Source organism: Odontesthes bonariensis, chromosome 11 (genome assembly GCF_027942865.1).
Source record: "Odontesthes bonariensis isolate fOdoBon6 chromosome 11, fOdoBon6.hap1, whole genome shotgun sequence".
Lineage (NCBI taxonomy): Eukaryota > Metazoa > Chordata > Actinopteri > Atheriniformes > Atherinopsidae > Odontesthes > Odontesthes bonariensis.
Window position 1 is genome coordinate 28564841 of NC_134516.1, and position 14287 is coordinate 28579127.

Below are 14287 nucleotides of genomic sequence, written 5' to 3' on the forward strand. Positions count from 1 at the left end.
AAGTCGAAGTACTCCCGGGCCGGTCCAGCAAAGTTACATAGCGCAGTTTTTCCAACTCAGACCCCCGAAGGGCACAGGAGACAGGCCAATCGTAATATTAAAACTCATTCTAGCCGCACAATTTTTTGCAAGCTGCTATTTTAAGGTAGAAATGTTACATAGTATTGCTTTAATGTGTGGCTTTGATGTTTTAACTAACATGTTAAACACCAGAGTCACACAGAGAAAACAGACCAACAGCTGCGGTGTCCAGGGAGCCTAAATGAGGAATGAGGGCTTTTCTCTGAGAGCGAAGGTGTCAGTACAGCAGAGGAAACATCCCACGTGTAGCGGACACTTGAGTTTCCATATGTTGTCTTTTTAGGCATGTTGAATCAGTTTTTTGGGATTCACTCCTCAGCTGCTGGACTCCTGTCTGCTCCTCCAAACGGCTGAAAACTTTCTACTGTATACACTTAAAAGCATGAAGCCTCTTGTGTTTGTTCTTGTAGACAACTTTCCTGTGAGCTGAAACATTTCAGAGTTCTCCTCAGACTGGATTCAGTGGGCATAAAGGTGTCTTTGACAGGGGGAACGAGGATTTATCTCTGTGCTTCACCCCGGCAGAAGCAGCCAGTGAGGGGGCGGGGCTTGTTCCAAACGCTCAGCTGCTCTCCCATTGGTTATTACTTATGACGTCAGAGACGGACAAAGTTCCTACTGGCTCCTGAAGCCGGTGTAGCGGAAGTGGTTCTGGAGGCAGCAGCGACACTTGTAATGTTCACAGCTTCTGTTTGACACCTCAGAGTTTATAAAACTCATACAACACTATCAGAACACATGGTCACCATAGGAACCTTTATAAGTTCAGGCTTTCTAAAGTAACGGGACACACACACATCAGTCCAATCCAGATGTTTTTCTCATCTTTTCATAGTTTCCTGTTTTGCCTTCATAACTCAGATGGAATCAGTCAGTGAAAAACACAGCAGGCTGTGAGAGAAAGTAAAGGTGTTCACCAGACCAACCCAGGCTGAACCTGAGGGATGTATCACTGAAATTACTGAGCACATCATCAGACAGGAGAAGAAGAAGCCCATTTTCACTGATATCAGCATCAGACAGCAGATCTGGAGGTGCTTTTCTTTCTACAGATGGCCTTCACTCCTCTGTGTCTTCTCTCCAACCATCTTTGTCCCAACCATTGCATCTGTGGTGTTCAGCACATCTGCAGCATCAGGCCCGCTGGCTCCGTTCTGCTCGTCTTCTGCAGACGGAGCTTTTTCATGGCAGGAAACCATCCAGTAAGTCAGGATTCTGCAGGAACCACTGGAAGACTTTCACTTCCTCCTTTAGTTGAACGCTTCATCAAACTGACATCATGCAGTTCCTCTATTCGCCACCAGAGGGAGACACATCTCCATCAATGCAGAGTCCCGCTCAGTATTACTGACTGTACTTCACAGCCACTGAGAGGACACATTTAAATCAGTAACATACAAAGAAATGATTTCTATATTTGAGCCAGGCTTCCACCTCCATATAAGACACACACTGTGTCCTCATACAACAAGCAGCTCTCCTGTCTGAGCTTCACATCTTTACAGTTAGCATCAGCACACACAGCATGTTGATGAAGATTCTCACTCATCCAGGTCATGGTAATCCTAAGAGCTCACATCCTCTGGCCTAAAAGGCCTCTAGCAAAGAGCCAGATAAGACCAGAGCCACCCACTCTCCAGATAAAGGGCCTTATGAGCTGCTGAAGTTCTTCAGGTAAATAAGTTTATATTAGTTTCTCTTTTGGTCAGAGGCTCTGGTGCTCTGGAGTTACACCAAGTGTTTCTGAATGTTAGCTGCAACACCTTTAAAACCTGTTTTATCTCCATGCAAACAGCAGCTAATCCTAACTGTCCTGTAGTTCGTAATGTGTCAGATCTCCATTATTCCATCTCTTTCGCTGCAGTTTTAAAACTTCATTACATTTGTTTTGTTGTTGAACCACCAAACCAGCTCAGAAGACACAGTATTTAATGGCTATCAGGTTGAGTGGAGGATGTAAATGAACAAGTGGTTCACTTCAAGGCAAGTAAGGACATTCATCTTGAAAATCAACAGATATCAGCTTGCTGCACTTTTGCATGAAAGGATAACAAATCCAAGCCTGCAATTGTTATTAAGTTTTAAACAAGAGGCACAAGACTGAAGCGTTGGAACAGACAATTATAGCAGATAATAAAACACTTGTGATCTGTGGTGAGTTCAACATGGACCTCTTAAAGGTACATACTCCTAAACAAACTTGTGATTTCTTGGCTGCGTTATACGGTAGAGGCTTGTATCCACTGATCACAAAGCCGAGCAGAGCAGCCACAGATAGTGCAACATTAACTGACAACATTTTTACACATTCCTTGGACACTGGTATAAATAGTGGTTTGGTAATAAGTGATGAGAGTGATCATTCAGCTGTATTTGCAACATTTAATGATCAGCTACAGAGGAAGAAAACAGAAAAGCGTAGATATGAAAGGGTAAGGACTGTTAAAGCAATTAATGCTTCAGAAATGAGCTTTAAAACAAGAGTGGAATGAGTTTCATACAGATGAAGTAAACACTGCAGACAATTCATTCTTCAACTGTTATTTATCTCTCTGTGATATACACTGTCCAACAGGTTTATGTTCACATAAGCATAGTTATGCTGAGAAACCTCGGATAACAAAGGCATTAAAAATGCATGTAAGAAGAAAAATAAACTTTATGGAAACTTCATCAAAACTAGAACAGAGGTTGCTGAAAAACGCTGAGATGTACAAAAACAGGCTGAGCAACATGTTGAGGCAAGCAAAAAAGCAACATTATGATAAAATGTTACAAATAAATCAAAATAATATGAGGCGCACATGGAACATCCTAAATAATGTAATGGTGAATAAGCCTTGATCACCAGATCAACCTAAGTGTTTCATAAAGGATAATAAGGTGTTTGGCAATCTGACTGAAGCGGCTGATGAATGTAACTCAGTACAGCGGCTCGTGAATCCTCTGGTGCACGTTGAGCATCGTCATGCTCTTGAATTCCTTCCCGCAGTCGTCACATTTCATGAGGTCCCTCATTTCCACGAGGTTCTCCTGGTGCTCCTTCAGGGCGGACGCGTACTGGAAGTGTTTGCCGCAGTTTGAGCACCACACGGGTATCTTCAGCGACGACCCCTGTTGGTGGTCGGTGCCGCTCACTTCTGCTCTTGACTCTTTTCTCCAAAAGAAACGGGTGCTCCTCTTCTGGCAAATGGCGTAAATCTGGTGTCTTTTCAGCCCGTGCATGTGTTTAAAATGCTCGTTGCAGTGGATGCAGTGACAGGGCCGATCGTCCGTGTGGCACTGTGTGTGTCTGTTCAGTGTTCTGACACAATCAAATGCTTTAGAGCAAACGGGGCACACTTTGAGGGCTTTCTTTGCCACGTTTTGAACAGGTGCAGATGGGCTCTCCTCAGACGTCCCAGGAGGTGTTTCTAAATGAGCTTCCTTTGTGTCGCTGTCACAGTTCTGAGCGTCAGCGCCTGCCAGAATCTGCTCCAGCGTCTTGCTCTGCAGTGTGTCCTTAAAACATCTGAGGAAACTGGACAAGTGGAGGACAAAAGGAGAAGTGTCAGACCTAAAAAACTATCTACAGAAGATGAACAATATCTGAAAGTGATGTCCTGAAGAAAGAGGAAAAAATCCAGCAAAGACCTGACACAGGAGCTGAGAGATGCATCTGGACCTTCAGCTGATCCATCGGCTGTTGGCCCGAGCCTCATCAGAGATGGGCTCCATGGAAGGGTGGCTGTCAGGAAGCCGTTCTTAAGGAAGGGAAACAGTAAGCGTTGTTTCTAAGTGCTTGTTAAAATGATTATTTTAGATAGTAATTATTGTTTTTTAGGCGATGTGAAAACCGTTTGCTGTGACTTTCAAATCTGCTTCAAAAACTGGACGTGTTTCTTCAGATAAACTTCTGACCAGCTGTGAAAAAGCAGTGAAAATGTCTGGCCTGTATAAACTTTGTGATGTCATACAAGATCAGAGATGACATGGATTGTGATGTCACTACAGTGATGACATCACAGCTTTGTGAAGGCTTCTGTTCTGTCTCTTCTGGTCTGTGGTTCCAACCACAGATTCTGGATGGAAGTGAAGTCCGGATTCCAGAATGTTGATTTGTGTTCTCTGTTAATCTCTGGACGACTTCAGCTGATTACTTCCTGTCACTGTCACGTTGGAAGGTCCACTTCTGCCAGTTTTTCAGCAGCCAGTATCATGTTTTCCACCAGCAGTGTTTTCCAAGACAGAATAATGTCAGTTTGTTTCAAATGTTGCCAAAATAAACTATTACAATTACAACAAATGTCATCTCAGGGCACTTCAATAATAAAGTCCAATTCAGGCCAATTGGAGTTCAATTCATTGTAATTATAATCAGAATTAATCCAATTCATTCATTCAGAGCTATTTAAAAACTATTTCCTCTCTAAGGAAACCAACAGATGGCACCGAACTTGCCCTATTTCTAATTAGATAGAACTTTTTAATAGTTCTAAGATCATATCTTTCTGGTTTTATTTGCATTTTACAAAGAGTCCCGAGTAATTATGAAAGTGGGGTTTTAATTAGAAGAAAAAGCCTCAAAATAAAGTGATTTTTAGGAGTATGCAGGGATTCATTTCCATCTAATGAACAGCTCAGTTATATTAAACAGTGGGCCGTGTGAGCAGCAATCAGGGGAGTAAGGAGTTCACAGATCATAGACAGAGGCAACCGTCCAACTATTCAAAGCTTTTAAAATGAGTAATAAAATCTGACAGGTAACCAGGGAAGGAAGGACAAGAGGCAGGGAGGTGGTCAGCCACTGTGTGGCCTGGTGTGGGAATAATCACCTCAGCTGCTGATTTTAGGAGGAGCACCAATAAGCCAAACAGCGTCTCCATCCCAGGAGAAGAGGTGGCTGAGGAACACCTGGGAGTTTACCTGTTGCATATCTCTTATAAGTCTGTGGTGCAGAGTGCCATCTTTCTTCAGCACCATCTGCTGTGGCAGCAGCATCAGAGCCAGCGACTCAAAGAAACTGAGCAAACTGCTAAAGAAGGCTGGCTCTGACCTGGGGACTGCTTTGGAGCTGTGTTTGATGAGCACTCACTTCTTTTTTTTTTTTAAACCCCTTGTCCTGTCCAGCATTATGGCAGCAGAATTGTAATTTGAATACCGTTTATGCCAAACACATTTGCTATACCAAGGGAAGCTTTATGAATGTAACGCTCCCCTTGATGCCCATCAGCTCCTTATTTTTATTGATTTATTTTTGTTACAATACTAAACATGATGTGATAGTGTGATAGTGCCGAACTGGAATGGGGGACAGAGAGAGAGGGAGAGTGAAGAAGGGAAGAAAAGGAACAGAAATATGAAGAGACAAACATAGACAACAATGAAAAATCAGACAACCAGCTGCTTCACCTGTAAAAACAAAACTGAAGACAATCCAAGGCTTTTGTGGGAATCCAGCCTTAGAGGCACCAGGAGCACCTGTAAGTAAGTAAGTAATTTTTATTTGTACAGCGCCTTTCACAGACCAGGGTCACAAAGCGCTTTACAGGTACAATAGAAAAAAAACACAGTTTAAGAAGTACATAAAAGTATAAGTTTAAAAAGGCCAAAGCAACTCAGTGACAATCATAGCAGCCCAAGACAATTAAGATAATTAAGAAAATTAAGAAAGTTAAGAAAATTAAGAAAAAACCTGAACAAATAAAAAGGTCTTAAGTTGCCTTTTGAAGGCGTCAACAGACTCCATCGAGCGCAGAGAGAGCGGAAGATCGTTCCAAAGCCTGGGAGCAACAGCCTGGAAGGATCGGTCTCCTCTGGTCCGGAAACGCGTGCGTGGCACCATCAGAAGATTCTGATCCACAGACCTCAGAACCCTAGCTGGGGTGTAAGGCTGGATCAGATCTCTGATGTAGGGTGGAGCCTGACCATGCAATGCTTGGAAAGTTAAAACCAAAATTTTAAAATTGATCCTAGAGGAAACTGGTAGCCAATGAAGAGCTTTAAGAACAGGAGTTATGTGAGTCCTCCTATTTGAGCGGGTCAGAATTCTCGCAGCAGAGTTTTGCACCAACTGCAGGCGAGAAAGCTCCTTCTTGTTCAGACATGAAAACAGACTATTACAATAGTCCAAACGCGAAGACACAAATGCATGCATAATCAGCTCCAAATCATCCCGTGACACCATTTTCCTAAGTTAAAAAAAGCAGCTTTTGGTCAAGCAGACAAGCAGAGAACAAACATACAAACAAAAAAGCACAAGCAGCAGCAATCACATGGCAACCTTCCATCAAGGAATCGAATCCTGTTCCTCCGCTTGACAGGCGAATTCTAACCTTTGACCAGCGAATTGTCAAGCATTTGCATGACTGAGAGGGTAAATTGACTGTGGAAGGGGTTCCATGGAGTAAAGGTCAGCACTCTGGACTCTGAATACAGTGATCCGAGTTCAAATCTCGGTGGAACCTTCAGGTGTGTGCTGTCATGGTTGTGTTCTGGAAAGAAGATGAGTTGAGTAGGCTAGTCAGATGATCAATTCCAGCTGGGAAGGTCTGTGGTATGTGACGTCACACCTCTGGGTTGCTAGTTGAATCTTTTTTGGTTTCTTCTCTCATATTCATTTACGATGCTTCTATTTATCCATGGTCTCCCACAGGAGTGTGTTACAATCCCACTTCTGACTCAATTTGTTGCGACTCCACAAACTCTTTCCGCTGGCAACAAAATTTGGGAAAACTTACCTCATTCTTTGGCTTCCGGAACACTAGTGAATAGGCATAGAGCCAGTTTCCGTAGTGTAGTGGTTATCACGTTTGCCTAACACGCAAAAGGTCCTCAGTTCAAAACTGGGCGGAAACATTACTTGCTCCTCCTTTATTTATTTCATCCTTGTGTGAAGATGTATGACTGCACGTTAATGATAGCAACATCAACATATTCATAATTATGGATAGGAGGGGAGCCTCATCTGCTATTCTTGACATGTAAAGTCAATTTTTGCAGGTTTTTAAAAAGATTTTCTGATGCTATGGTGTGAAACAGACTTTGGCGAATCCCTAGCTGCTGAGCAAAAATGGCAACCTTCCGTCAAGGAATCGAACCCTGTTCCTCCGCTTGACAGGCGGATACTAACCTTTGACCATTGAAGAAGATACAGAATGTGTTGCTTGACTGTCGTGCCAATTGTGAGAATACAAGCTGTAAGAGTATCACTGAAAAATTGACAAAAAAAATCACGTCGCTAAAACCCTTTCATTGTCAAGCATTTGCATGACTGAGAGCGTAAATTGACTGTGGAAGGGGTTCCATGGTGTAAAGGTCAGCACTCTGGACTCTGAATCCAGTGATCCGAGTTCAAATCTCGGTGGAACCTTCAGGTGTTTGCTGTCATGGTTGTGTTCTGGAAAGAAGATGAGTTGAGTAGGCTAGTCAGTTGTGAAATAACATCAGATTGCACGATTGATCAATTCCAGCTGAGAGGATCTGTGGTATGTGACGTCACACCTCTGTGTTGCTAGTTGAATCTTTTTTGGTGTCCTCTTGCATATTCATTTACGATGCTTCTATTTATCCATGCTCTCCCACAGGAGTGTGTTACAATCCCACTTCTGACTCAATTTGTTGCGACTCCACAATCTCTTTCCGCGAGCAACAAAATTTGGGAAAACTTACCTCATTCTTTGGCTTCCGGAACACTAGTGAATAGGCATAGAGCCAGTTTCCGTAGTGTAGTGGTTATCACGTTTGCCTAACACGCAAAAGGTCCTCAGTTCAAAACTGGGTGGAAACATTACTTGCTCCTCCTTTATTTATTTCATCCTTGTGTGAAGATGTATGACTGCACGTTAATGATAGCAACATCAACATATTCATAATTATGGATAGGAGGGGAGCCTCATCTGCTATTCTTGACATGTAAAGTACATTTTTGCAAGTTTTCAAAAGATTTTCCAATGCTGTGGTTTGAAACGGACTTTGGCGAATCCCAAGCTGCTGAGCGAAAATGGCAGCCTTCGGTCAAGGAATCGAACCCTGTTACTCCGCTTGACAGGCGGATTCTAACCTTTGACCATTGAAGAAGATACAGAATGTGTTGCTTGACTGTAAAGGTCAGCACTCTGGACTTTGAATCCAGTGATCCGAGTTCAGATCTCGGTGGAACCTGCAGGTGTGTGCTGTCATGGTTGAGTTCTGGAAAGAAGATGAGTTGAGTAGGCTAGTCAGTTGTGAAATGACACCAGAATGCTCAATTCCACTTACCTGTGCATGCAAGTGTTCTGAATGTCCTGATCAAGATAAAAATATGTAACATACAGAACAAAAAGCATCCATCTCCAGCTGAAAACATGAAACCTGCAGACTACAAATAAAATGTTCCACTGGGGACACCGACCCAAGTTGGTTATTAGGAGGAAATTTCATAAATATCCTCAAAACCAGTTTTTCTCAGTGTGCAGACTTCAGGTTTTTGTTTTAAGTTTTGTACAAAGAAAATAGACTCAAATGTAACCTCTCTTCAATGCATATTCAGAACTTATTTAAATCTCTTCCAGAAAAACTCTTGTTTTGATCGTTTTCTTTAAAAGAAAGATTTTTAAAAAGCTAATTGACCACGTGCTCTGTTTTACATATAACATCAGTTATAGAGGTAAACACACAAAGTTAGCATATTGACAGGTTTCAAATATATGTTTCAGTGGCGGCCGTGCTTTGGCTCACTGGGTCTTCAGTGCGGGTTTACCGTCCATTCAGAGTCGCTATTTAAATCCGTCCTGAGTGCCCACATGGATCTGGATCTCACTAACCGTGCTGTATGCCAATAAACACAGAGAGACAGCTGTTAGAAGACTTTCTTCTGCAGGTTTCCTTCTGATTTATTTATTTTTAAACACATATTCAGCAGCAGGATGTTTATTTATCAATTAGCCTACTAATAATGAACTATGAGAGGCATTTCACGTATTGAGAGCAGCTTCCATTGTTATTGTTATTATTATCACGTATATCAGCAGTTCAGAATATTTGATCATTTATTTTTATAATTTCATATTTATACATGTTAATAAAATACATAATACTCACAAGAGTTCCTGATTATTATCTATTTATTGACATAACACTGAGATGCTCCATATGTTAGTCCATTGTTGCCAGTTAACTGCAGCCTTGCACCTTTCAGCAGCAGCTGTTACCGCTGAGCAATCAGTTCCCTCTGCACTGAGGATCATATGAAAGCAGCTCCTGCAGCTTCAGGTTAGTGTCACAGGGCTCTGAACTTTGTGTTAGTGCAGTTTGGCAGGAGCAGGTCCCAGGCAAGCTTTAATTATATTGCACCAGAATGAGGTGAGTAACTTCTAGTCTATCCCAGTGCTTCTAAGTGGTGGCACTGAACCTCTGCTGCCTTAAATGTCTGAGGCAAGCAGAACCTCATTTGGTCGCAGCATTACACTATGAATATGCAGTTAAGCTCAACAGGACTGGGCATGTTAAGGGGAGGTGGTGGTTGGACCCCACTGGTCTCTAAATGTACTCAGAACTTCATATGAGATGTCCCTGTTTCTGCAGGGTTTTGTGGATTTCTTGTGTGCTGATTGGAAGCATTCCTGCACAAAGCGGTAAGCTGATCCCAATCAAATCTCAGCAACTAAAAGCAGTTTAAATTGACTCGGGTGTAAATAGAAGGCTGATCTTAATTCTGTTTCCTCACCCATGTATTCAGTTTATGGACAAGCTCTATCTAAGCCAACGTATCAGAAAGCAGCTGGAACCAGTGGTTCTGCAGCACAGCAGCATGGCGCTCAGGGAGGTCAGTCTGGAGCTCCTGGCAGCAATTACCAGTTTGAAGATGGGAGCTGGAGCCTTTCATCTGACACCAGCGGCGAGGACGAGCCAGTCTTCACTCCTGTGACCGACGAGGATCAAGTCTACGCTTACAAATCTCGGTCCCGCTACAACAAGAAGCGTGTGCTGTTCAGCCAGTTCCGCTACAGCCCAACAGAATCTGAGCCAGACCACGGCAAAACATCTCAGCACAAGGTTCAAGTTCAGAGCGGCTTCTGAGGACCTTTCTGGTGAGGCTCATTTTACTCTGCATGTGTGCTCTCTGTAGCTGCTGGTAGGTGACTGACTTTCTTTGTCTTGCAGATCTGCATATTCTAGAGGCATCGCTGCTGCTACCGCTTGAATAAATGGCTTTAACTTGAATACCTTGTTGCTCCATCAAATGGCTCCTAGCTGTCTCTGGATCATCCAGTTGTGGGTTGGAGGGGATAATTGAGGGCCTGACAGGTTGACATGACTTAATCCTATAAATAAGGTGTTGGCATTAACTTAAAGGCCTACAGAAAGCTGACACTACACCCAATACATAATGATAATACATACACAGAGGAACAATAATGATCATTGGACTCTACACCAAAACATTTCATAAATGCATGAAATTTGCTATTTTGAATTTGCCGCTAGGAAACCTTCCTGGAATTCCAGACTGGGGGCGGGGCTTCCGTGCGACGTCACAAGTGCCATGGTTTTTCCTGGCTGCCTCAGTGTTGCCAATTTAGCGACTTTTGGCCATCTCTGGCGACACAAAAAAATAATCTAGCGACTTTCGGGCTCAATCAAAAGCAAGCAAATAAATCAAAGAAGCACTGCAGGACGGCGGCAACCCGGCATACCGTCATTTCCTGCCAAAACGTCAGTTTCAAGCTAGCTACAACGAGGGTAGGTTCACTTTCTGTTTTCAAAACAACAGCACGTAATGGCTTTCCCTATGATAAAAGGCAACGGGTATTTTATTTTGTTAAAATAACCGGAAGTGCGTTACTCACTGCGGCTAGCTTTAGCAGCGCCGACTTCGTCGGAACAAAATGGTAAACAGTCGGTATTTTGTCAAGTTTTCAACACGTTGGGGATCTAAACGACTACTTTCTCACCTGAAAAGTTTCAAATGTTGCGGGGACAGAGGAAGCAGAGAGACCTGCGGTCTTGTGTCTGTGTCTCCCTGTCCGCCTGCCTCCTCTCTGGTGAAATCAGCCGGAGCCATCCCGCCGTGTTCAGCTCCCTGCGGTGCGGACACTCAGGCGGAATTCACCTGGCGGAGAGCGGACACACCGCGGGATGGTTGCCCTGAAATCAGCCGACAGAGCGATCATCAAGAGCCCCGACGTGGACATGATCGCTCTGCCGGCTGATTTCCACTCTCCACCTGGCAGAGTGTGTCCGCTCTCCGCCAGGTGGATTCCTGTCCGACCGCAGGTCTCTCTGCTTCCTCTGCCCCCGGTGGTGTGAGCTGCTGCTGCTGAGGGCAACACACACACTTCTACTCGCAATAAAAACTGCACTGAACCCAACGTTTTATATTTCCAAGCGACGTCCCGCGGCACACATCGAAATTTACTGTGAAGAAGCTGTCCAGGTCTGGCAAACTGCTGGCTTCGCTACTAGAACTACTGGGGGTTGTTCCAGCAGCTGGCACTCGTGACGTCACGCACCTGTCGTTCCAGTTTGCCAAATTCGAGTCAAATTTGGTGATAGTTTATTGGGCCTAATCAGGACTATCCAGGGGCCTAAAATTATTTTAAAATCATAAAAAAATTCCATGGTATATAAGGAATCGATCTGCTATTTCAGTTTTGTGCAAAAAATCACCTTTCTGTAGGCCTTTAAGGACAGTTTCTGCTCAAAGGTGAGCTTGTGAAGGTCTCAATGGCTTCAGCTTGGAATGCATTCCCAACTAAAAATGGCTGAAAAGCCAACTGCAGCTCTCTGACAGCAGTGGGTAAAGATGTGGCCTTCAGGTCTATCAGAATATTCCACTGCTGCATATTGTGCTGAGGGGGAAACCTTTACACTCTGTAGCAATCCTCACCCTACAGCTCTGGGTAAGGGCAGACCCATCAGATGCTGGGGCCATGTGAAACCTGGACAGTAGTTTCTGCAAGTCCATGACCGAGGATGGCTTCATAACTATCTTCTGTGGTTTCAAAGGTCTTGTCCTTTGAATACTTGTAATGAAGCTTGTGCTGCACAAATCAATAGATGTGGCAGCTACTTGCATTTAGTGACTTGGAAACAAAATTTATAGGCTCAATGTTGTCAACTACTCACTACCTGGAAGTTGGATCAGGTGGTGGGGGCAAACATCAATTTTGTTCTACATTTGCATGCAAGAAGACGAGCCAGGTGTTGGAATATATTCAGTTAAGTCGTGAGCTGTACTGATTAATACTGGGCATAATGCAACATCAAATGTTCCATCTATATGTGAGAATCAGATGTCTTACCTGGACATATACTTGCACATAGTCGACATATATTGACATAATTAAAAGAAACTTCTCTGGACTTGTTCCCACACTTTAAGTCACTCACATTGTTAACCTGCAGGTTGCAGTTTAAATATAAACTTGATAAAGTCTGGTCTTTGTTGGATTTTATGAAAGTAATTATGAGGACAGATGATGTGAACTACTGTAACAAATGTTAGTTTTCAGAATTAAAACAACCTGGGGATATAAATTCTCATTTTCATATATAAATATGAAGTTCAGGTGTGACAGTCAACATTTTACAGTAAAAAAAAACTTTCTCAGAAACTTAGACCCATATTAAAAAAGATCATTATTCAAATAGACATATTTTCCCTTTTAAATGAGTTAAAAATGTAGCTTTAACTTCAGAGTATTTTCAGTACAGTTCCACCTCACTGATGGCTGGTAAAGCCTCCACAGTACAAAGAACAGAAAACAGTCGCCTACAGACTATAAAGTGCTCAAATGTCACATTTCCCATGTTGGAAGTTTGCTGTGTCACAGGGAGTCTGTGGGAGTCTTTGGTTGTTCTCACAAGGCAACAAGTTTTCAGGAGGAATGATGGAAATCCACAGAAATCATCAAGACAAATTTGAGAAACACTTCCAGATATGAACAAAATGATGGCACAAGGTGCTTTAAACATTTAACCTCCGTTATGTCCTGTTTAATCAAGTTCATCTGAAATAAATCTAAGATCTCCTCCATATCACTTAATAAAAGAGCAGCTCTGCATCATGTTGTCTCACGTTTCTACATCTCAGCTCAGATATTAATCTGAGCTTTAAACATCTCAGAGTGCGCAGAAGGCAGTTAGCGTGACTTTAGGAAGAATACACCCTCTGCTATGTTCCAAACGCATCCATGCTTCTAGATCCTCTGGATGAGAGAGCTGCAGAGCTCCTTATTCCTGCCAAGGAGTCCACATTATGTTAGAGTTATTTCCAGAACTCAGCAGGTTAACTTACTAAGACTCCAGTCTTATGTCACGCTGAGCTCACTTTTTTCCCCTTGAAACCCAACTAGCAGCTCCCACTAGTGAAGTGGACAAGTGATGTGTTGGACCCCAATTTCATGGCTGTGACGACTTTGTGACGTATTAGAACCGAGGTTATAACCTGGAGTCCTTCAGACCAAATCTCTGCCACTCCCCTCACACTCCCCAGCCAGAGATTAGGGGCCCACAGTGATCTGCAGGACTTTGGTCCAGATGTTTAACACCGTATCTGACCAAGCGTAATTCACCTTCTTTAAAACATCCCATGTTCATTCCTCACATGTTGCAACAAACCTTTTTAAATGTCAGAAGTGTTCATTTTCAGAGCTGAATTGAATGCAGCACGATCTGACTGGGTCCCAGGTGAGGTTTATGAGTGTAATTAGAGCAGGTAGAGCACCAATATAAAGTCAGCTGCAGCCTCAGATGAGTTACAGCACAAATCTTCTCTCAACAGCAGTCACTAGATTGCTGTTTTTGACCAGTTTTATCTGAATTGTGTTGCTTCTGTTTTGTCTTGTTCAACATGTTGTTTAAGGTTTTCTTCAGGTGAGTCTTCATGTTTAATGGTTTAGGTTTTTGTTCTCCCATATACTAAAGTTTCTTTCTTTTCTTTTGAAATCCAAACAGGATTTCCTGGCTTTGTGTCCTGCTCTTCAGCATTGGAACATGTTATCCCCCCCAGAAAAGCAAGTATATCAACATTTAGGTGCAGTTTATATAAAGGCAGCCAACATGGGAAGTTGTTTAGTCTGGACATGCTCAACCCATGATGTTGGTAGGAATGAGAGGGAAGAGGGTCTGCAACTATATTAATCATGCAGCACCAAATCTTACAATATATTAGACTTCAGGTTTAATGACCCACTTGAACTGCAGATACTCCTTTAGCTTTGTTTTTTGTTACTAAACATATTGG

At 42.9% G+C, this 14287-nt stretch overlaps 3 non-coding genes across 3 annotated transcripts; all 3 read left to right on the forward strand.

Moving 5' to 3' along the window:
* Nucleotides 1–6845: 6845 nt before the first annotated feature.
* On the forward strand, nucleotides 6846–6918 carry trnav-aac (transfer RNA valine (anticodon AAC)). Its single transcript has one exon. It is a non-coding gene; the product is annotated as a tRNA-Val (tRNA).
* A 442-nt stretch (nucleotides 6919–7360) lies between these two features.
* On the forward strand, nucleotides 7361–7432 carry trnaq-cug (transfer RNA glutamine (anticodon CUG)). Its single transcript has one exon. It is a non-coding gene; the product is annotated as a tRNA-Gln (tRNA).
* A 344-nt stretch (nucleotides 7433–7776) lies between these two features.
* On the forward strand, nucleotides 7777–7849 carry trnav-aac (transfer RNA valine (anticodon AAC)). Its single transcript has one exon. It is a non-coding gene; the product is annotated as a tRNA-Val (tRNA).
* Nucleotides 7850–14287: the final 6438 nt, after the last annotated feature.